Source organism: Schistocerca piceifrons, chromosome 7, assembly GCF_021461385.2.
Source record: "Schistocerca piceifrons isolate TAMUIC-IGC-003096 chromosome 7, iqSchPice1.1, whole genome shotgun sequence".
In the NCBI taxonomy this organism is placed as follows: domain Eukaryota; kingdom Metazoa; phylum Arthropoda; class Insecta; order Orthoptera; family Acrididae; genus Schistocerca; species Schistocerca piceifrons.
The window spans coordinates 588,169,514-588,195,159 of record NC_060144.1 but is presented as its reverse complement, the minus strand read 5'-3'; positions in this window follow the sequence as shown (position 1 = coordinate 588,195,159).

Sequence of the window (25,646 nt, the reverse complement as noted above, 5' to 3'; positions counted from 1 at the left end):
AAAGTCAGATTTATCCCATAATAATGAAAACCATCCTTTCCTCTAGTGTGGTAGCTATGCGTGTCGCTATTATTTCTGAATTGCAATTAGGTATTAACGACACATTTCATAGCTGAATAAATGTATTGCGAAGGAACTGGGAATAATCCGTAGTCCTTATATCTGCAGGGCGATGTCGGTTGGGCTCCAGCTATTATTCTGATTGCACGATTTTGGCCAATGAATACTTTTTCTCTTAACGTTAAATTGCCCCAAAATATGATGCGATACGAAAGCAGTGAAAGAAAACCGGCATAGTGACCTAATTTACTGATATGCTAATAGGGTTATTGGACATTTTGGTGATAAACGTAAGTATCTGAACCTAACCGTATCAGCAGATCAGCAATGGGTTTCTTCTAGTTCAATTCCACATAAATGCACAAACCCAGAAATTTTGAATATTCTGCCCTGGCGACAGACTTCTGTACAAAGACTATTGTTGTCAATGGTATTATGCCATTTACTGTACAGAATTGTATATACATCTTTTCTCAAGATATAGTGAGAGTCCATTCGACCAGAACCATTGAATAATTTTCTGAAAGACATTATTCACAATTTTCTCAGCTCATTCTTGTTTGTTGGGTGTGATTACTATACTTGTATCATTAGCAAGAAGAACTAGCTTTGCATCTTGATGAATAGAGAATGGCAAGTCATTAATATATATTAAACTCAATATGGGACCCAAGACTGAACCCTATGGGACACCATTCTTGATACATCCCCAGTTATAGGACTCTGCTGATTTTTACAGACTATCCATACCGCTAAGTTCATCCTTTTGCATTCTCCCAGTCAAACATCAATTGCACCATTTGACCACTGTGCCACTCTTACTACTTAAGTTTATGTAGAATAATTTAATCATTCACATATTCAAAAGCCTTTGGGAGATCACAAAATATCCCAGTGGGTAATGTCTAGTTATTTAGAGCATTATATGCTTGATCATTGAAAGTGTGTATGTAGCATTTCCTGTTGAAAATCCTTTCTAAAATAAAAAAACTGACAGTATTTTCATTTTTTCAAACGTGTGAAGCTACTCTTGAATACAAAACTTTTTTGAAGGCTTATGGATTAAGTTGTCAGAAGTGAGAGTGCACAGTAGCTGTCAGCATCAGACCTATCCCATTTTTTATGCAATGGTTTAACAACAATATGTTTCGTTGCATCTGCAAAATGCCCTGTTTCAGTGAAGTACTAAATATCTGGCTGAGAGTCCTACTTCTTTGTTGGGAGCAAGCTTTTAGTACTCTGTTCAAAATGCCACCAATTCCATGTGAGGTTTTACCGTTGAATGAATTTATTATTTTCCTAATTTCAGTTGGATAGATCGATTTATTTCAATTATATCGAACTGTATAGGTATTGCCTCTTCCTTATACAGCATCCCATTTTCTAATGAATAGCTGTATCCTATTTTTTCTACAGCACTTAAAAATGGTTGTTAAAATATTTTCTACTTCTCTGTTTTTGTTAACAAACTTTACATGTGTTTGATAGAAATACAGTCCTCTTGTGATTTCAGTTGCCCTGTTTTTCTTTTAACAATATTCCAAAATGTTTTAATTTTATTATCAGAGGTGCTAGTTTCATTCATAATGCACATACTATTGGGCTTTTTAATAACGTTTCTTAATACAGAGCAGTAGTTTTTACACTGAAGAGCCCAAGAAACTGGTATAGGCTTGCGTATTTAAATACAGAGATATGTAAAGAGGCAGAATATGGCGCTGCGGTCGGTAACGTCTATATAAGACAAATAGTCTCCAGCGCTGGTATTGGATCGGTTGCTGCTGCTACAATAACAGATTATCAAGATTTAAGCATGTCTGAACATGGTGTTATAGTCGGCGCACCAGCGATGGGACACAGCATCTCCGAGGTAGTGGTTAAGTTTGGATTTTCCCGTACGACCATTTCACGAGAGTACCGCGAATATCAGGAATCCGGTAAAACATCAAATCTCCGACATCGCTGCAGCCGGAAAAAGATCCTGCAGGAACAGAACCAACGACAACTGAAGAGAATCGTTCAGCGTCACAGAAGTGCAACCCTTCCGCAAATTGCTGCACATTTCAATGCTGGGCCATCAACAAGAGTCAGCATGCGAAGTTTTCAACGAAACATCATCGATGTGGCCTCTTTGAGCGGAAGGCCCACACGTGCACCATTGATGACTGAAGGACACAAGGCTTTACACCTCGCCTGGACCAGTCAACATCGACATTGGACTCTTCATAACTGGACACATGTTGCCTGGTTGACGAGTCTCGTTTCAAATTGTATCCTGTGGATGGACGTGTACAAGTGTGAAGACAACCTGATGAATCCTTGGATGCTGCATGTCAGCAGGGGACTGTTCAAGCTGATGGAGGCTCTGTAATGGTGTGAGGCGTGTGCAGTGGGAGTGATATGGGAACCCTGATACGTCTAGATACAGCTGTGACAGGTGACATGTACGTAAGTGTACTGTCTGATTACCTGCATCCATTCTTGCCCATTGTGCTTTGTGACGGACTTGGACAATTCCAGCAGGACAACGCAACACCCCACACGTCCCGAATAGTTACAGCGTGGCTCCAGGAACACTCTTCTAAGTTTAAACACTTCCACTGGACACCAAACTTCTCAGACATGAATATTATTGAGCGTATCTGGGACGCCTTGGGATGTGGTGTTCAGAGGAGATCTCCACCACCTCGTACTGTTACAGATTTATAGAAAGCCCTGCAGGATTAATGGTGTCAGTTACGTCCAGCACTACTTAAGACATTAGTCGAGTCCATGCCAACGTCGTGTTGCGGCGCTTCTACGTGCTCGCGGTGGCCCTGCACGATATTAGGCAGGTTTAGTAGCTTGTTTTTCTCTTCAGTGTATAATGTTTGTTTCTGGATCATTACGCCATCTAGCTGCAGCATAATTTCCATTTTCTGTTTGCAACATATTTTTATCCATTTAGAAAGCCAAGGGCTTTTAGCTGGTTTCTCGCAATTATGTTTTACTGTTTTCCTAGGGAAAGAGTTTTCAAATATAGTCACGCAGGTATCACTAAGTAAGCTAAATTTTAAATTAGCATCAGGTTTCCAGTACACCTCATCCTAGTCTTACTGTTGCAAGCTTTCCCTAAAATTTGCAATAGTTAAATTGTTAATTGAATACACTATTTGGAGGACTGTTTTGAATAGCTGTATGGAACTACATCATATAACGTTACTAGCTGTGCGTAATGACCAGACACATCTTTCTAGACAGGAAAAGTTTTTATTTGACTAATTATATCTTGGTCTATAAAAACTTTATCTATCAGTGTGCTGGTTTCCTGCAACACCTGAATAGAAAAATCGGTAACTAACGTCAAACTGAAAGAACCAAGTAATACCTCAAGGTGAGGCTTTCTATTGGACTCTTTCAGAAAATTTACATGGAAATCCCCAGGAAAAATAATTTGCTTTCCTATGTCTGACAGACAGTACAACAAAGAATCCAAATTTTTTCAAACATAGCTGAAAATTTCCCCATGGGAAGCTATTCGCAACTACAATTATAAAAGTATCATTATTTAGTTCAAGCTGATATGCACATGCTTATATATGTTGCTCTGCATAATTTTTTTTTAGTTTCTAAATTTTTCACACTGTGACAAATTTTACCATATATGTCAACTCCTCCTCTCTTAATAGTCTCTCTACCTACATGTGCTGAAAGCTTATGTCCTCTTACATCTACACATTCTGTATCTGTGACTATAGGATGTTCGGACAGGTATAGTACATCCATTTCACCCTCTGTTTGTTAACCTCCTAAGCAAAAAAAAAGGTCATCTACTTCGTCTTTTAATCCTCTGATATTCTGATGCATTATACTAACATTATTTTTCACTGTGCTTTTGTTGGAATCTTGTAATATTTTAATATCTGTAGTACCTGCCTGTCTTAGAATCTCAATAAGCTTAATTTCATTAAATGTTGAATCATTGGACACAGATCTTAACCTAAAATTGAGGTACTCCCATGAGTTCCAGTGCCTCTCCCCCCTTCAAGATTTTTCTATCATCCCAACCACTTTCCCCATCCCTTTCCTATTGAGATGCAAGCCATGCCTTGTGAAGTCCCACCTACCAATAGCTTCCACAGGAGCTAAACCTATGCCTCACAAAGTAGCCGCCCTAAGCAGCTCTACTGAATATTTACCAAGAATGTAGCGTTATTACCTAGTTGCACAACGTTTGAGCTCAGTTTTCTAACGTATGTACTGTACACACACACACACACACACACACACACACACCACAGTCCATATCAGACCACAGTCCATATCAGAAGAATACTGTGGTCGTCATCATACTGCTTTCATGGCGCTACCCACTGTAGTCTATGCAACACATGTCTCTTCATTCTGAATAACTATTGCGAACTGTTCATGTTTGAATCTTCTATCTATAGCCAAGCCCTGGCCTCCCTCTACAATCTTAACCACATACGCCTCCCTCCACTGTTAAACTGAACATTCTTTCATGCTTTGGAATGTGCCTTATCAACCAACCTACCTTTTAATCAATTTTTGTCACAAATTTCGTTTCTCAATTCGATTCAGTATCTCTTCTTTACTCATTCCATCCACCCATCTAATCTTCAACATTTTTCTGTAGCACCACGTTTCAAAAGTTTCTACTTTACCCTTATCAGCTGTATTCACAACCCACGTTTCACATCCATACGAGAATGGACAGCGTTGAAGGACCTACAGAAAAAGTTCCTAGCACTTATATTTATTTTAGAAGAAAGAATATTCTGTTTGCGGAGACGGCGATTCACCTATTTTAAGATCTTATTTTGTATTTTTGTCTCAGTCACTTTTCATATGGTACAATAATAACCATTTTCGGCCTAGCAAGACCATCTTCAGATGCTACCGGTGGCATTTGATGAACAAGTGAGTTGTCAACAGCTGATAACGCATGAACAATTGTTCCTCAAATGCCGCATACAGCATGTCAAGAGGGCATTTTAAGGCCAAAACTGGTTATGATTGTATCATAAGAAAGTGATTGAGTCAAAAATAAAAGACAATACCTAATTTACATTTATACTCGTTTTAAATGCAAACATTTCAGGTTAGACTTCACTGTAACTGTTACTGACATTAAATGAAACAACAAATTTCCTGTTGCCAGTCACTGCTTATTTATCTCCATGACTCATTTTAAAGGTTTAAACCGCCATTAACAGGCGAATTTATAATTTGTTAGTATGACATGTGTATGTGTTGTGTTACGATTTTTTGGAAGAACTTGTGGCACTGCATAGTGGAGAAACGAAACACTATTTCAGAACATGGATTTGGACTTCAGTTGACAAAAAACTAAACGTATATCTAACATTAAAAATATTCAGTATATATGTGATGTGTTACGGCAGCGAAAGGAACCCGTGATCACTGAAGGTACACTATTTAACTTATTTTATTTTTACCTTTAGATATACGTTTAGTTTTTTGTCAAAAGAAGGCCAAATCCATATTCTGAAAGAGTGTTTGGTTTTTCCTCTACACCGTGCACAAGTTCCTCCAAAAAATCTTAACACAACACACCCACATGTCATACTAACAAATGTAAATCCACCTGATGATTGAGGTTTAAACCTTTGAAATGAATTGTGGAGATAAATGAACGGTGACTTGTAACAGTAAACTTATTTCACTTATACTCGGGGTCAAGAAATTTCTCATTGTCAGAAATCAGACAAGTAGAGGTACAGAAAAGCAGCGCATTCTGCGTAAAAGTCCATCATTATTTCTCCAAGAACTAAAACTGTTTCATTTCTGTACGAAAGAGCGTGACTCGGGCCTCTGTAAGACATATGAATCAGTGCATTTTATGCATAAGGCCTAAATCGCGACCCAAATTTCGGCGTGACTTCATGGTGACATATAACCATGATGGCGACCATTTTTGCAGTGCTGAATAGTCAAGCCACAATAATTACGTAGCACAATGACAGAAGCTGTCTCTCTGCCGCATATCGTAAATTTTGGGCATTAGTGACTGTGCCTCGTAGGAGAGTATGAAGAATACAGTGAAAAACTGCTCCACAAGGGGATGAAGATTTGTTCTTAACTGGAGAACGAGTTCTAGCGATGTTCGGAAGACGCTTTCGTGGAGAGGGGTAATAGTTGCCTTCAGGATCCGATGCCCCACGGCAATCTTTAGTGTCAGGGCTCAGTTTCACTGACTCACGCATCCAGAAGTGTTTGTGCTGCTTACAAACGGGTCACTCTCTGCGAGCCGACTTGTTACGTCCCGCCACGAACAACCTCAGCAAGTATTAACGCCCCCTTACTGTGTCCGTTTTAACGATAGCCGTCTGCAAATGACATGGTTCTGGCCGGCTGTCACTTGATTAGATCGGTTATTGAACGGTGAACAGTGCTTCGGAAATTAGAGTAGACAGTACATAATTGGGAAGTGCTTTTAAATCAATTTTACACTGATATATGATACAGGTATTCAGGAAAAATATCGACATTTTTCACTAAAAGTGACGCTAAAGATTGTTCACAATTTCAACCGACGAATGCTATGAATTTCTACAGCCACATCCACACTTCCAAGCCACCATAAGGGGAGTGGCGGAAGATACCTTGTTCCAGCACTAGATATTTCCTTTCGTGTTCCACTTGCAATTAGAGTGAGCGAAAAACGACTATCTGTATGGTTCCGTACGAGTCCTAATTTCTCTGACCTTCGTGGTAGTTGCGCGAAACGTACGTTGGTGGCAGTAGAATCGTTCTGCAGTGAGCTTCAAGTGCCGCTTGTCTGAATACTCTCAATATTGTTCCTCGTAAAGTGCGTCGTTGTCTCTCCAGGGATCACCTACCGGCAAATAAACTAGCAGCACGCCTCGGAATTGTTTCTATGTCTTCCTTTAATCCAACCTGGTGGGTCTTACCATATATCCCTGGTGCACTCCTGGCGGTACCCTTGTCTCTGATGAACACTCTTCGTCGAGTACAACGTACTTGGACCTGTTACGTAGGAAGTCTTCGAGACATCCACATACCAAGAATCTACTCCATATGGTCTTATCTTTGTTATCATCTACTGTAAGGCACCGTATCAAACACTTTCCGGGGAACCATGAAAATGCAATCTACCTGTCGCACTTCATCCATAGTTCCCATAGTTCACAGTGTATTATGTAAGAAACTCCCTTGTTGAGTTTCGCCCGCGAGATCCTCTCTAAGACTGTGCTGATTTGTGGATAGAAGCCCTTCCATCTACATCTACATCTACACCCATACTCCACAAGCCACCTGACGGTGTGTGGCGGAGGGTACATTGAGTACCTCTATTGGCTTTCCCTTCTATTCCAGTCTCATATTGTTCGTGGAAAGAAAGATTGTCAGTATACCTCTGTGTCGGCTCTAATCTCTCTGGTTTTATCCTCATGGTCTCTTAGTGAGATATACATAGGAGGGAGCAATACACTGCTTGACTCCTCGGTGAAGGTATGTTCTCGAAGCTTCAACAAATGCCCGTACCGAGCTACTGAGCGTCTCTCTTGCAAACTCTTCCACTGGAGTTTATCTATCATCTCCGTAACGCTTTCGCAATTACTAAATGATCCTGTAACAAAGCACGCTGCACTGGATCTTCTCTATCTCCTCTATCAACCCTGTCTGGTACGGAAGGCACTAACTACTGATAGGCATAGTTATCAAATGAAAGATTTTGATAGAGAAGAAACAATGTATTTACCTTAATAGTGTTCAAAGGTCATAATATATATAGCAGTTCATGACATCCAGTCTTACAAATTTCAAAACTCCGCCATTTCTCTCCCCACATCCACCACTGCTGGCGGCTCACCTCCAAATGCGCAACGCTATTCGCTGTTCACATCCAGCTGCCCAACACTACAATGGCAGACAACAATGCAAACTGGCCACAGACTGCTCACAGCACAGCCAGTGCTTTTCATACAGAGCACTACGTAACGTTGGCAATAAGAAAACATAAACAGCCTACTTACAAACAAAAGCCCGTACCGAGCTACTGAGCGTCTCTCTGGCAGAGTCTTCCACTGGAGTTTATCTATCATCTCCGTAACGCTTTCGCGATTACTAAATGATCCTGTAACGAAACGCGCTGCTCTCCGTTGGATCTTCTCTATCTCTTCTATCAAGCCTATTTGCTACAGATCCCACGCCAGTGAGCTGTATTCAAGCAGTGGGCGAACAAGTGTACTGTAACCTACTTCCTTTGTTTTCGGACTGCATTTCCTTAGGATTCTTCCAATGAATCTGTCTGGCATCTGCTTTACAGACGATTAATTTTATATGGTCATTCCATTTTAAACACTCCTAATGCCTACTCTCGGATAATTTATGGAATTAACTGCTTCCAGTTCCTGACCTGCTATATTGTAGCTAAAAAATAACAGATCTTTCTTTCTATGTATTCGCAGCACATTACACTTGTCTACATTGAAATTCAATTGCCATTCCCTGCACCATGCGTCAATTCGTTGCAGATCCTCATGCATTATAATACAATTTTCCATTGTTACAACCTCTCGATATACCACAGCATCATCCGCAAAAAGCTTCAGTGAACTTCCGATGTCATCCACAAGGTCATTTATGTATATTGTGAATAGCAACGGTACTACGACACTCCCCTGCGGCACACCTGAAATCACTCTTACTTCGGAAGACTTCTCTCCATTGAGATTGACATGCTGCGTTCAGTTATCTAGGAACTCTTCAATCCAATCACACAATTGGTCTGATAGTCCATACGCTCTTACTTTTTTCATTAAACGATTGTGGGGAACTTTATCAAACGCATTGCGGAAGTCAAGAAACACGGCATTTACCTGGGAACCGTGTCTATAGCCCTCTGAGTCGCGTGGACGAATAGCGCGAGCTGTGATTCACAAGATCGTCTTTTTCGAAACCCATGCTGATTCCTACAGAGTAGATTTCTAGTCTCCAGAAAAGTCATTATACTCGAACATAATACGTGTTCCAAAATTCTACAACTGATAGACGTTAGAGATATAGGTCTATACTTGTGCACATCTGTTCGACGTCCCTTCTCGAAAACGAGTATGACCTGTGCCCTTTTCTAATCTTTTGGAACGCTACGCTCTTCTAGAGACCTACGGTACACCGCTGCAAGAAGGCGGGCAAGTTCCTTCGCGTACTCTGTGTAAAATCGAACTGGTATCCGTCTGTGCGAAGTGAACGTACGTTGAAGAACTCTGCAGCAAACCGATGTTACGAGTATTGGTCTATGGTTTTGTGCAACCGTTCTTATACCCACGTGACATACATAAAAGTGTCACCTGCTGTTTATCTCAGTCGCTAGGGATTTTGCGCTGGGCAAGAGGATCGCCATAAACAAAAGCTAAGTAAGGGCCCAGAACGGTACAATACTCTTTCTAAAAGCGAAATAGGATTCTCTTCGGATATCTGGCGACTTATGTGCATTCAACTCTTTCAGTCGTTATAAATCAAAGGTAGATATTGGGAATCCACCTAGGGTACACACAAAACACTATCTTTTAGTATGTAAGGCCATAAATGTCTTCTTAGAGTTGATAAGAATCTGTGATTTTCAATAAACACCTAATTACTAACAAAAAAAGGGCGTTAATATCCGATTAGAAGAATAATGGCGAATATCTGGAGGTGATCACGCCTTATACGTATTTAGGGGTGATACTAAGGTGAGACATCCAGTAAAATGAGCATGTGAAATACGTAACAAGAATGGCAAGATTCGTAGGACTGGTTCTGGAAAAGCGCAGTGAATCTGTGAAGGAAATAGCAAACGAAACACTGGTACGACTAAATCTTAAGTATTGCTCCCACGTTTGGATTCCTGATCACGTACAGATGTCAACAACCACCTAGACAACCCAGAGAAGTAATGCTAGAAATTTCATGCGTCGTTACTGGTCATATGATAATATATCAGAGCTTCTTTTGGGAGCTTGAATGGGAATCTTTCAGAAAAGATTACGTAGCTCTCGCCACACATCACTGTTTAAATTCAAAGCAGCTGTATTCGAGGGCGGCTGTGTGGCCGTTATGCTGCTTCGATCGTGTATCTCGCGCAGGCTTCACGAGAACAACAGACATTGGGGCGGGCGCGAGTCAGTCAGTAACAGTTACAGTGAAGTCTGACCTGAAATGTTCGCATTTAAACCGAGTATAAATGTAAGTTACGTATTGTCCTTTATTTTTGACTCAATCACTTTTTTATGATACAATCATAACCAGTTTTGGCCTTAAAATGCCCTGTTGAGATGCTGTATGCGGCATTTGAGGAACAATTGTTCATGCGTTGTCAGCGAGTCTGACATTCAGTATGTTAGGTACGCAGGTATTTTTATTGGTGGCTGAGAACAGTATACCGAACAACGGTACATTATTATTTAGTTCTTTTGTAGACTAATAATTATAGCTGTTAGTAGTAGTGTGTTTTAGGTCGGTAACTCCCGGTACATGTGTTAATAGCACGCCATTGATGTTTATTTCTCTCTCGGTAGCAGGTCAGTGTGTGCGTGTGTGTGTGTGTGTGTGTGTGTGTGTGTGTGTGTGTGTGTGTGTGTGTGTGTGTGTATTTATTTCTTCTTTACTAAATTTAGTACAGAGTCTACATTATGTGAGTCTGGCCGTCTATCACATGTTTGTTTGAACAATGACTTTATGGACATGGCTGTTTTTCTACATTTTGCGCATACACAAATACACAGACACTCACACACACACACACACACACACACACACACACACATGCAAACTGGTCACAGATACCTCAAAAACAGAATTAGCAGTTGACAATAACGTTCAGTATTTGCCAGTACTATCCACAAAATAATACGTAAATGCGTGTTCAATTCCAAATGCTTTGAAGAAAAATAATAAATTAAGAAATCAGTTAAAAGAAGAAGAACAGAGGTAACAAAAGAACAAGGTCAACATCCAAGAACTTTGTATTATTCCTATGCCGCAGAAAAATGAAAGTGCCAATATTGTTTATAACCTATACCCTGTATATACAACTTCTAAAATGGAAACTAAATAGCATCCGCGAAAATACGTACATATTCCTTGCCACTGAAGATCTGTTGAAAAAAAAATATAGGCAAATCGTATATGTAACAAAAATTGTGTTTTATTTACTTGTGATGAGACGGTCCCCAAATAAATTTGACAACATACCACAATATTTTAGTATTCTATTTCGCATCGAAAGCGGGACGAGGAGGAGTGTTAATAAGGTAATTAAATCAATATGGAATAATAACAAAAAATAAATTTCTCGAACGACTTGGATTAATTACGAACTAAAATTTTAGGTCTCGTTTCATGCGAACAATGACGAGTAATATTGCCGGGAAGACTGGTATTCGATAAACTTATTCGCACGAGGCCGTAAAGCTAGTCCTTGTCGCAGTTGGTAGAGCACATAAAAAATGCATCCGTACTCAGCGCACTATTATGTCACAGCATCTGGAAAATTGCTCCTTAAATTCTTTTCCATGTTTATAAGAACTAGTGATTAATTTGGTCCTCGGGGTGTAGAAGAGGTCAATCGTTTAACAGACTCGTTAAAAATGTGTGCTTCACTTGCTCCAAATTTGAGAAGTAGAGGAATTTAATATACATGACTGGTTTCGAGATCACTTTAAAACCGTACGTGGCTGATAACAAATTTTGTCCGATATTCGATTCCTGGGATGGACAAATTAACAGCGCCACGTATGGCAGCATGTTTATAGATGAGGAAGATGAGGAGGGTCGACTGTCTTGCACGGAAGAAGTGATATCGCCGAACTGCACACTTGTGTGCCAGCTACATAATGTATATTTTTATCGATAAGTTAAATCTTCGTTCCGAGGCTTCAAAATTGCAGCTTGTTTGTGGAAAATCAGCCAGAATAGCACAACCGAGCGGATGCAATAAGGAGTCACAGAATAATTCGTGCACAGCTTTCAACATCGAGTTTCCAGACTATGTTTTATCGTAAGCGTGGTATGCACCAAAAATAATTCCAGAAAAAGAAATATTTTCAAATGTGACCTGCTTCTAGCAAGAGCAACTCCAACGCACCCTCCTCCTCAGATTTAGTAGTGAGGTTGTAAGGTGTCAGGCAAACCCAACACCTTCCATGAAAACCCTGACATGATAAGCAAATACAGTAGTATGTCACATAGCTCCAAATAAATCGTGACATTAAATTAACCGAAGTAATACGAGTAACGAGTGAGCAAATGGAATACCACAGACTAACACAAGAATGCCTAAATGCATGTCATACCTTCCCACCGTGAGACAGACGCAGTTCTGAGGGGAGAAACGAGAACAGAAGCCGAGAGCAGAACCGTGTTAAGCTGGAAGGCCCTACGATAAGGGACGGACGGACACCCACGTCGCCAGCTAACCGCTAGGACCACACCACCCGCAAGTTAGCGTGAGACTTTTTCGCGTCTCTGTTACGTCAGGACCACCCCCCAGCCCATGTTAAAAGATAGAGCCCTCCAGAAGAACAGTATAGATCTTACAATAACGCTAAAAGGACCACACCAGCTGCAAGTTTTAGCGTGAGACTTTTTCGTGTCTCTGTTACGTTGCAAACTTTAAAAAACATTGCCCCACCACGAAAAGTATAACGTTTCTCCTTAGATAGACAGAATTTTTGTAGGTGGAGCTTAAGGTTAACATTGAGACCCTGATTGGTCAGATGAAAACACAGCCAGTTAGTTTTTTTTTTAACCAACTTTGGTAAATTGTAGTAAGGAGAAGTTAGGAGAGAGTTGCTTCCGAGATGGCGAGGTGAGCGGAGCTGTGCTGCCCGTCGCCTCCTTACGAACGCCGACAAGGTAATGAACGCACGCGATGCCGCATAACAGCGCATAAGGCTTCACTCAGAGCTGCAGAAGTCTCATCTGTTACACCCACTTTTTGCGTAATACTAGTGTCGATAGTCAATTAAATCTCATGGTGTTCACATTTGCCACTTGAAGTAAAAATCTGAAACGCGATGATTTTTCTGTTATACAGTTATTGAGAAGCCACATCAGCCACTGTAATTTACGATAAGTTAGATAAGTAATTAAAGATAATTGAGGGTCACTGTAGACCATTTTGATAGTTTTCTCTTTTGTGAAACTTAATTTAAACCTAGATTATACACTCCTGGAAATGGAAAAAAGAACACATTGACACCGGTGTGTCAGACCCACCATACTTGCTCCGGACACTGCGAGAGGGCTGTACAAGCAATGATCACATGCACGGCACAGCGGACACACCAGGAACCGCGGTGTTGGCCGTCGAATGGCGCTAGCTGCGCAGCATTTGTGCACCGCCGCCGTCAGTGTCAGCCAGTTTGCCGTGGCATACGGAGCTCCATCGCAGTCTTTAACACTGGTAGCATGCCGCGACAGCGTGGACGTGAACCGTATGTGCAGTTGACGGACTTTGAGCGAGGGCGTACAGTGGGCATGCGGGAGGCCGGGTGGGCGTACCGCCGAATTGCTCAACACGTGGGGCGTGAGGTCTCCACAGTACATCGATGTTGTCGCCAGTGGTCGGCGGAAGGTGCACGTGCCCGTCGACCTGGGACCGGACCGCAGCGACGCACGAATGCACGCCAAGACCGTAGGATCCTACGCAGTGCCGTAGGGGACCGCACCGCCACTTCCCAGCAAATTAGGGACACTGTTGCTCCTGGGGTATCGGCGAGGACCATTCGCAACCGTCTCCATGAAGCTGGGCTACGGTCCTGCACACCGTTAGGCCGTCTTCCGCTCACGCCCCAACATCGTGCAGCCCGCCTCCAGTGGTGTCGCGACAGGCGTGAATGGAGGGACGAATGGAGACGTGTCGTCTTCAGCGATGAGAGTCGCTTCTGCCTTGGTGCCAATGATGGTCGTATGCGTGTTTGGCGCCGTGCAGGTGAGCGCCACAATCAGGACTGCATACGACCGAGGCACACAGGGCCAACACCCGGCATCATGGTGTGGGGAGCGATCTCCTACACTGGCCGTACACCACTGGTGATCGTCGAGGGGACACTGAATAGTGCACGGTACATCCAAACCGTCATCGAACCCATCGTTCTACGATTCCTAGACCGGCAAGGGAACTTGCTGTTCCAACAGGACAATGCACGTCCGCATGTATCCCGTGCCACCCAACGTGCTCTAGAAGGTGTAAGTCAACTACCCTGGCCAGCAAGATCTCCGGATCTGTCCCCCATTGAGCATGTTTGGGACTGGATGAAGCGTCGTCTCACGCGGTCTGCACGTCCAGCACGAACGCTGGTCCAACTGAGGCGCCAGGTGGAAATGGCATGGCAAGCCGTTCCACAGGACTACATCCAGCATCTCTACGATCGTCTCCATGGGAGAATAGCAGCCTGCATTGGTGCGAAAGGTGGATATACACTGTACTAGTGCCGACATTGTGCATGCTCTGTTGCCTGTGTCTATGTGCCTGTGGTTCTGTCAGTGTGATCATGTGATGTATCTGACCCCAGGAATGTGTCAATAAAGTTTCCCCTTCCTGGGACAATGAATTCACGGTGTTCTTATTTCAATTTCCAGGAGTGTAGATGTGATATGGCATAGGTCATCCTTCGATCCACTGTAGAACTTGGAAACCCATTTAGGGAATATTCGTTCACATTTTTGTTGAACGCAGTTGGTTTTTACCATCCTGTATTAAAACATTTCCTTTTATCAATAGTGCAATTTATAAACAATGTTTTGTGAGTAGAATAAAATTTCCAATGGTAAACTTAACTGCTTTTTCGGCGTTATGTTACCAGCTAATTAAAAATATGAAAGCCTTGAACCCCTTCCACTAAATTTAGTTAGTACTAAGATTCTTTTACAGGGAGTGCAATAGAGGAGACGCTGATATCATCAAGTATTTGGTTCTATCATCGCTAGTCTCACTGAACTCTTCTGAATTCTACATGTCATGTGTGGCCTGGCGTCTCCTTGCCAGCAACAGGTCCCAGGTGCTAACTAGTCAATTCCCTAAAAAACACGCTCAGAGCGTCGTTGCGCGAAAGTGGTAGGGAGACACGATATAGAACAAACAGACACCACGCAGAATGTTAGAAGGTGGCACAGTGAGTATCTCGTCAAAAACTGAACACATATTCGGCATGAAAGAAGGAGGAAGGCGTACTGAACTGTGAAAAAAGAGACAAAATAGAAACGGTGAACGGATGAGGAACATCAAGCGAAGTTCGATAATCACGGCGTCGTGATTATGGTGTCACGTTGTTACAATGTGACTGAGGAGATCCGTGACCAAATCTCCACAGTGCCTGACTTTCTTTTTCCTCAAAATTATGAGCTGCCCATACGTTCATTGACGTATCTCTTAGCTGTATTCAGATTTGTGTCTGTGTCGTGGTGCAACGTCCGTTTGCAACAGTGACGTGTAAGGAAGGGACCTCCAGACGTACGTACCTCCTATTTATTATTTCTACATGTTTTACGTGTTATGACTCTTGCGCGCCGTTTTGGAAGTTTTCACTCTTTAATTCCTTTCTTGTAACGTAGTTCACACCCGGTTATTTGTTGTTTTCATTTATGTGAGAGGTCTATGCGGCATCTCGCCTGCTCTCACTATTCATCACATTTAGTAGCGACGATAACATATTCTTACCACATGGCTCATATTCTATAGCCACCGTGTAGTATGACAATTGCCTGGATTACAGAAGGAAAACATTTTGTGAAAAAAGAAAAAACAGTCGAGCACGAGGGAGACACGTGGCCGTGGCCGTGGCTGTTGAAGTTAGATCGATGTTTCACAACTTGACATTGAACTGTTCACTGAGCCTGTTTTGCATCCTTTTTCACAGTTCAGTACACTTCCTTCCTATTTTCATGCTTGATCTGTGTTCCAGATTTATCGGGCTATCTACTGTGCCACTTTACCATTAAATCTGAGGAGGATGCGATGGGGAGTTTCTCTCTTAAGGGATTCCGGAACGCCCTACACTTGCAATGTTAAAATAACGCTTATAAATTACATCTTTCCTCACAAAGTATTTGAGGTAGGAAGTTGAACTTTTTACAGATTATTTATTGGAATATGGGCTACAACTTAACACGGATTTTACAAAATTTTATTTCAGTTATTAAAGATGATTTTTTTTCAATTGTAATGAAAATTCACAACATTTTTTTGAAATTTTTCATTTATATATTCAAAAATATACAGTTTTTTGGAAAAAGGCTGTGTTAAATTATGCAGAAGGTACTGTGTAACATTTACTGAAAGTTTGAAACAAATATGTTTGGAAGATCCTTAGAAAACATGTAATTAGTATGAGAAAATAAAAGTTTTGGGAATCGAGCGACAAAGATTGGATTAACTTTTTAGTGCATTCCAGGTCCATAGGATGGATTATCTTCATCCTCTGCAAACTCCTCCTCCAGCTTCCTCTTGTTCCCCCTCCTGTTTGCTCTTGCTTGTATTTCTAGACTCTTTACAGCCCTGTCTGCAGCCCGAAGGCGTTTCCCGCCTAAAGCAAGCATCGCTCGTTGTTGTGTTCGTAGATTTTGCTACCATTTTCTTCAGTTGCAGTTACTGCAACACTGTTCCAAAAGGTGGTCATGTATGAACACTTATCACATTTCAGTTGTATTTCACTAGCAAGTGCTACGTGCTTTATTATGGAGAGTTCCAGACCAACTTCACTACAATGAATACATCTTACACAGTTTGAAAAAATTCCTTTGAGAACCGACATATCAAATATTTCATTCACATCCGATTCGCCCATAAAGCATTCATAGTTTTCACTCATTGAACCAAGCTTCTTCTGTGAAGTATTTTCTTTCCCACTTTGGCTGCTATGGGCAGGTGTACTTGAGACGTTAGGTTCACTCACTTGGTTATCGTCTTTATTGTTTACAGTAATAACACATACCTTTGGCTTTCCAACATTTCTCCTTTTCTTAAAAGCCTTCAGAGGATTCCTAATAACTTTACTTTTACTCATTATTATACTTCAACAAAACAGAGACTCAAGAAACAGAATTAATTACGAATATTTTCGAGATAACGACAGAGTAAATAAACATGAAACAATCGACAATCACACCAGCGATATATATTGAACCATCACAGGTTAGCCACAACACATACTTTATCTCACATCACTAAAATGTACCTGATGAACACGGGCCTTAATAATAACACCATTTGACAGCAGTTTAACAGCACCACAGTGGGTCACGCCCATGTAGAACACATTTCAAAAAAAAATTTAAAAATAATTGTAGTCTTCAGAATTGAATAAATTATATATCTATTATAAGGTAATAGTCTGCAGATTCAGAAAACGCAAAAAAGTTAAAATTGAACTTTTCATGATTTTGAGCCTTTCCGGAGCCCCTTAAGCAAGTCGAACGCTTCTGGATTGTGAGCCAGTGAAACTGAGCCCACCTGGTTAGCCGAGCGGTCTAACTCACGGCTTTCCGGAGTGGGAAGGAGCGCCTGGTCCCCGGCACGAATCCGCCCGGCGCACTTGTGTCGAGGTCCGGTGAGCCGGCCAGTCTGTGGATGGTTTTTAGGCGGTTTTCCATCTGCCTCGGCGAATGCGGGCTGGTTCACCTTATTCCACCTCAGCTACATTATGTCGGCGATTGCTGCGCAAACAAGTTCTCCACGTACGTGTACACCACCATTACTCTACCACGCAAACATAGGGGTTACACTCATCTGGTGAGAGACGTTCGCTGGGGAGTCCACCGGGGGCCGAACCGCACTATAACCCTGGGTTCGGTGTGGGGCGGCGGAGGGGTGAAGTGGACTGCGGTAGTCGTCGTGGGGTTGTGGACCACTGCGGCTGCGGCGGGGACGGAGCCTCTCCGTCGTTTCTAAGTCCCCGGTTAACATACAATACAATACAATACAGTGAAACTGAGCCTTGATGCTCTAGGCTGCCGGGGACACAATATCCTGAAAACAGTACTACCTCCCTCCACGAAAGGGTCTTCCAGGCATCGCTAAACTGCTATTCGGACATGTCCGAAAGACCAGACTCACGCATTCATATAAGTGATTCGCCTTGAAGGGTAATGGATCCACCACATTCAGTGCGGTTGCACGCTTACCTCCGACCTACTGCGGGAATCTCTAAGTAGCGAGCATGGAGGACATCAACAGGAACTGTCGACAGGTGGCGTTAGGTGGGAAGGTGAGTCTGCAGAGAGGCGTGCTCAGATAAACGGCGCAATGGTGATAAACACTGTGTCCCCGCGGCGCAGTGGTTAACGCAAGTGCTTAGCAAGCAGGATATCCCAGGTTCGAGTCCTGGTACAGGACACTTTATCATTCATCATCGCTCATGCCGCTCCGCTCAAAGTCTTGATGCAACTGATATCAATGATACCATTTCTCTTCTTTCTCTCTCGCCCCCCCCCCCCCCATCCACTCACTTCTCCTTCAATTTACGTAATCCATGGACCTCATGTTCTTGCTGTCTTTGGAACTGTGTGGATCAGGATTTTCCGGAAATCCGATGGTATATCGCCAGCCTTATAAATTATACACACGTAAGTGAATAGTCGTTTTGTTGTCATTTCCCCCAATTATTTAAGAAATTCCGATTAAATTTCATCCATCCCTTCTGCCTTATTTGTTCGTAAGTCATCCAAAGCTCTGATGAAAATGCAATTGCAATACCGGATCCCCTCTCTCTTTCCCGCCGACTCCTGTTTTGTCCTCCACCACGTCATTTCCCAAGTCCTGCACTTCATACCGACCCTCAATGTACTCTTTCCACCTATCCGCTCTCTCCTCTGCATTTAACAGTGGAATTCCCATTGCACTCATAATGTTTCCGCTGTTGCTTTTAGTGTCACCGAAGGTTGTTTTGACTTTTCTGTATGCTGAGTGCGTCCTTCGGACAATTATTTCGTTTCCGAATTCTTCACCTTTTCGATGCAGTCATTTCGCCTTACACTTCCTGCACTTCCTGTTTATTTCATTCTTAAGTTATTTGTATTTCTGTACTCGTGAATTTCCCTGAACATTTTTATGCTTCCTGTTTTCGTCGATCAACTGAAGTATTTTTTTCTGTTATCCATGGTTTCTTTGTGATTACTTCCTTTGTACACATGTTTTTGTTCTCATCTTCTGTAATTTCCCTTCTGCCTGCTGAGCTATTCATTATCTCAGTATCTATACCCTCAGAGAACTTCAATCATATCTCTTCCTTTCTAAGCACGTCTGCACTGGTTCTTTCTGACAAGTCTCTTAAGTTCCGGCCTACTCTTTATCATTACTAAATTTTGATCCGAGTCTAAATCTGCTGCTGGGTATGCATTACAAACCAATATTTGATTTCGAAATCCCTGCCAGATCACGATGTATTCTGAATGGAATCTTCTCCCTATCCCCCGGCCTTACCCAAGTATATGACCTCTTTTTGCGATTCTTGTGCAGTTGATACGCTGTTACTAGCTGAAATTAATCTTTCCTCTCTCTCATGCCTGCTACCAAGTACGTCAACTCCGATAATCCCTTCTTCTTATCTTTCCCCTACAAACGCATTGCAATCCCTGATGACTATTAGTTTTACATCTCCATTTACTTACTGAACTACCCGTTCAGTATTGTCATATACATTCTCTATCTCTTCATATTCTGCTTGCGATGGCTTTGTGCATACCTGAACTATTGCTGTCGATTCTGGTTTCCCATTGATCCGAAACGAAGAACCCTATATTGACAATAACTCAGTCTCTGTGCAACCCTACTACTCATAACCAACCTAGTCCCATTATACAATTATCTGCTGTTGCTGATATTACCCTCTTCCCATCGGTCCAGAAACCTTGTCTTCTTTCCATTTTCGTTCATTGACCACCACTGTATCTAGATTGAGCCTATGCATTTCCGTTATTCACATTTGTTAGCTTCCCTACCACGTTCAAACATCTGACATTCCCCGCCCTAACACGGAAAACGTTAGCAATTCGCTAGGTATTACACATTTTTCTCGTGATCGCCTCTCCTTGGCCGTCCCCTTCCAGAGATCCGAATGGGGGATTAGTCTGGATTCTTTTACCAACGGAGTGATCATCATAACACTTTTCCAACTACAGTCCAAATATTCTGTCGATACGCGTTATGTGTCTTTAGTGCAGAAGTTTCCATTGCCTTCTGCATCATCATGCCATTTATCGCTGCTGATTCTTTCGCCTTTAGAAGCAGTTTCCCACCCCAAGGGCAAGAGAGTGCCGTGATCCTCTGTCCGCTCTTCCGCCGTCTATCACAATACCATAGTGTGAAACAGGGTGACCTCGTATGCCGGAAGTTTCCCGTCTCCAATGCTGATGATTTTTATTTAAAAGTTAAACTGTGGCGAGGTTAGAAGTCCGGACCCAGGACGTTTCGATTTATAGACAAAAATAGTACCACTAGACCACTTTTTTCATTTCTAAAGTGCTGGAAATAGGATTTTTAGGTAAGTGTATTCCATTTTGCTTGCTACATTTACAAACTATATTGTCTCCTCTCGTCGATTACATACAATATTTTGTGGGCTATTTATTTATTAGCCAATATGCGGAAGGATAAACTAAACTTCCCTAAAAATAATTCCAAGAAAACCAAAATAAAATCCTATAAAACCCAGGCAAATCCTTTTGAACTACGTAGAAGTGACTCCGGCATTCCTAGAAAACGTGATAAAAATAAACTACAAGTAACAGATATGAGTTGTAGCGGGAACGTCAGAGATGTTACCATCGAACACAGAAAAAGAAATGCGGATATTAGTAATCAACTAGATATTCACAATGTTAATGGAAACAGTGAAGAAATTAAAACATTATTGAAATATCACCTACAGGGAATGAGTATAGAGACAACACAAAGCCAGGCAATGCTTCACCAACGAAGGGGAAAAGGGACGTAAGAAGACCATGAACGAGGTGGCAATGGAAAGAGAAGGCGGGATGGGCATTACTGTCTAAACCTTGAAGTACAGAAGAAGATGAAATTTCGTGTGTTGAGTTAGGCTTAATGCTGCTTTTCTTTTTCTCTGTTGTTTCATTTGCTTTCTTCACTATTCCATCTTTGATACCTACCCATACATTTCCTATTGTATTCCTCTCTTCTGATTCAGTTCGTTGTTGCCTAAGGCTACCTTTGCAATTCTGAAATAGTTCAGCTTGTTACTAGCTATCCAAGTCTCGTCTCATCGATATTGCACCTTCTCGCACTTTTTTCAGATGTAGTCTGCATTTCATTATAAATCACAGACCTCACCTCACGTCTGTTCTTGGTAATGTGTTTTGGCTTAAATACTGGTTTAGAAATCTCTGTCATTATTGTTGTTGTTGTGGTTCTCAGTCCGAAGAGTGGTCTCCACGTTACTCCATCCTATGCAAGGCTCTTCATCTCTTAATAACTACTGCAACTTACCGCCCTTTCAATCTGCTTGCGGTATTTATCTCTTGCTGTCCCTCCATCATCTTTACCTTCTATATTTGCCTCTACTACAAAATTCTGATCCTATGATGCCTTAGAACGTGTCCCATCAACCGATAATTTCTTTTAGTCAAGCTGTGCACAAATTTCCTTTCTCTACAATTATATTGTTTACATGATCTACACATCTAATCATTAACATTCCTCGGTAGCACTATATTTCTAAAACTTCTATCCTCTTTTTGTCTAATTTGTTTATCGTCCTTGGTTCGCTTCCACAAAAGGCTACACTTCAGACAACAATCTTCAGAAAATAATCCTAACATTAAAGCCGATGTTCAGCGTTAACAAGGCTGTTCTTGTCATTGCGAGTCTACATTGCACATCCTCTCTACTTCAGCCATCATCTGTTATTCTGCTGCCCAAAAACGAAACATATAAATTTCAAGTGCCTTATTTCCCAAGCTACTCTCTCGACATCACCTGATTAACTCTGACGACTTCCCATTATCCTTGTTTTGCTTTTGTTGATGTTCATCTTATGTCCTCCTTTCAAGACTGTCCATTTACTTCAACTGCTCTTCCAAGGCTTTTGGTGTCTCTGAGAGAACTACATTGTCGTCGGCAAAACCTCAAAGTTTTTATTTCGTCTTCCTGACCTGTAGTTCCTAGTCCACATTGTCTTTGGTTCATTTCACTGCCTGATCAATGTACAGACTGAATAACATCGCGGATACACTACAGCCCTATCTCATTTCCTCAACACTGCTTCCGTTTCTTACCCCTGAACTCTTTGAACCGCCGTCTGCTTTCTGTACATGTTGTAAATGACCTTTCCCTTCCTGTGCTACGTTCAGAATTTCAAAGAGTGTGCTCACACTGTCAAAAACTTTCTGTAAGTCTACAAATGCTGTAAAGGTAGGTTTGCCATCTTCTAAGATCTCTATCTCGTGTGTTCCTTCATTTCTCCGGAATCAAAACTAATCATGTCTGAAGTCGACTTCTACCATTTATTCCTTTCATCCGTAATTAATTGATGTTAGTATTTTAAACCATGACTTTTGTAGCTGATAGTTTGGTAACACCCACATGTGTCAGTACATGCTGTCGTTGCATTTGATATTATTACATTGTTCTTGAAGTCTGACGGTATTTCACCTGACCCATAAATCTTGCACTCCAAGTGGAATAGTTTTGTCATGGCTGGCTCTCCCAAATAGTAGTTTGAATAAGCCCGTACAACCACGTACGTGAATTCCAGTTCTGCAGTACATGGGAGAAGTTATACGTATAAGCACTATTTATAGTTAGCGCATCTAAGGATTTCCTAGTTCGTAAGTGTTGCTAAATCTATTCATGAATTTCAAGATAAGAGATAACAGTGATTTACAAATAGCTAGCGTGTTGCAAGAAGAATGCAGTCGCACGCAGTTTTCTACTTGATAATATTATTTTGCTTAATGGAATTAATTGCATTGTCGTAAGAAAACTTGAAAAAAAAATCAAAATTACCGCACTGCGCGAACTGTCAATCGCAGGCTCATGTTAATATGTCCTAGTCTCTCAATAAAGGCGAAGCTCACTCAAAATTAATATAGGAATGGATACTGTGAATAAAACATTTTGCTCTATGAAACACGTCAAATTTAGCAGCAAAAAATACTGGTGTATACCTTTTTACTATCGTAAATTCAATCCAGAAGAAATTACTCTCATTTCGTTCTGTAAGCCTAACACTCTGTCCGAGATTAGGTATCACGCTAGGTCATCGATGTAATTTACTGTAGCACCTTCCTTTTATTTTTGCTTTTATGAAAATAAATCTAATTTTCTCTGCTTTTTCCATCGTTTCTGTAGGTAAACTGTCCGTAATATTATTAACTTGAATCTATGCTTCTTAGTTAATTGCTTTTAATAAGAATTTTCTTCCCCTTTGCGACTATATGGTCGTAGTATACTAGGGCTATTGAGAATGTAACTTCCGATTGATCGCGAAATGGAAACCACTTTGAAAATCAGAAATATTTTATCTGCAACAGTTAGCTACAGCTTCCAGCCATTGCTCTACATAGTTACCACTTTGACTTAGCCATTTGTCATAGCGTTGTACCAACTTTACAATACCCTCGTCATTGAAGGCAGCCGCCTATGCTTCCCGCCAATTCTCTACGCTCATCTATAGCTCGTTGTCTGTGCGAAAATGTAGACTTCATAGCTAGTGGTTAATGTGAGCAGAAATGAAACAAAGAGGGAGCCACACTTCCCATCGAAAACGCTGCAGGAGCATTTTCATTGCCCCTGCAGATTGCGACCAAGAATTGTTACAAAGTAGGAACCATATGACAGTAATGTAATGTGGGCTGCATAACATCAGGCCAAATCTCACACCAGGACCTCATACTAGGCGGGAGACACTATTTTCCACGCATTTTTATGTGCTCACCATGCGCTCAGAACTGAATAGAGCGAAGTGATATAAGCGACAGGCATACTACACTCCTGGAAATTGAAATAAGAACACCGTGAATTCATTGTCCCAGGAAGGGGAAACTTTATTGACACATTCCTGGGGTCAGATACATCACATGATCACACTGACAGAACCACAGGCACATAGACACAGGCAACAGAGCATGCACAATGTCGGCACTAGTACAGTGTATATCCACCTTTCGCAGCAATGCAGGCTGCTATTCTCCCATGGAGACGATCGTAGAGATGCTGGATGTAGTCCTGTGGAACGGCTTGCCATGCCATTTCCACCTGGCGCCTCAGTTGGACCAGCGTTCGTGCTGGACGTGCAGACCGCGTGAGACGACGCTTCATCCAGTCCCAAACATGCTCAATGGGGGACAGATCCGGAGATCTTGCTGGCCAGGGTAGTTGACTTACACCTTCTAGAGCACGTTGGGTGGCACGGAAAACATGCGGACGTGCATTGTCCTGTTGGAACAGCAAGTTCCCTTGCCGGTCTAGGAATGGTAGAACGATGGGTTCGATGACGGTTTGGATGTACCGTGCACTATTCAGTGTCCCCTCGACGATCACCAGTGGTGTACGGCCAGTGTAGGAGATCGCTCCCCACACCATGATGCCGGGTGTTGGCCCTGTGTGCCTCGGTCGTATGCAATCCTGATTGTGGCGCTCACCTGCACGGCGCCAAACACGCATACGACCATCACTGGCACCAAGGCAGAAGCGCCTCTCATCGCTGAAGACGACACGTCTCCATTCGTCCCTCCATTCACGCCTGTCGCGACACCACTGGAGGCGGGCTGCACGATGTTGGGGCGTGAGCGGAAGACGGCCTAACGGTGTGCGGGACCGTAGCCCAGCTTCATGGAGACGGTTGCGAATGGTCCTCGCCGATACCCCAGGAGCAACAGTGTCCCTAATTTGCTGGGAAGTGGCGGTGCGGTCCCCTACGGCACTGCGTAGGATCCTACGGTCTTGGCGTGCATCCGTGCGTCGCTGCGGTCTGGTCCCAGGTCGACGGGCACGTGCACCTTCCGCCGACCACTGGCGGCAACATCGATGTACTGTGGAGACCTCACGCCCCACGTGTTGAGCAATTCGGCGGTACGTCCACCCGGCCTCCCGCATGCCCACTATACGCCCTCGCTCAAAGTCCGTCAACTGCACATACGGTTCACGTCCACGCTGTCGCGGCATGCTACCAGTGTTAAAGACTGCGATGGAGCTCCGTATGCCACGGCAAACTGGCTGACACTGACGGCGGCGGTGCACAAATGCTGCGCAGCTAGCGCCATTCGACGGCCAACACCGCGGTTCCTGGTGTGTCCGCTGTGCCGTGCGTGTGATCATTGCTTGTACAGCCCTCTCGCAGTGTCCGGAGCAAGTATGGTGGGTCTGACACACCGGTGTCAATGTGTTCTTTTTTCCATTTCCAGGAGTGTAGATACACTGTCGAACACATATGTGCACAGCTTTATTAAATTTTTACAGTGGTCTCCATTTCTTGATCGACCTAAACTTACTTTCCGAATATCTCTCGTAGTTTAATTCTTTGCGTCAATATTACCGCAATTACGATTACGTAGCATATATTCAATGTCTTTGCTTCACTTGATTGACGTATTTCAAGTTGTTA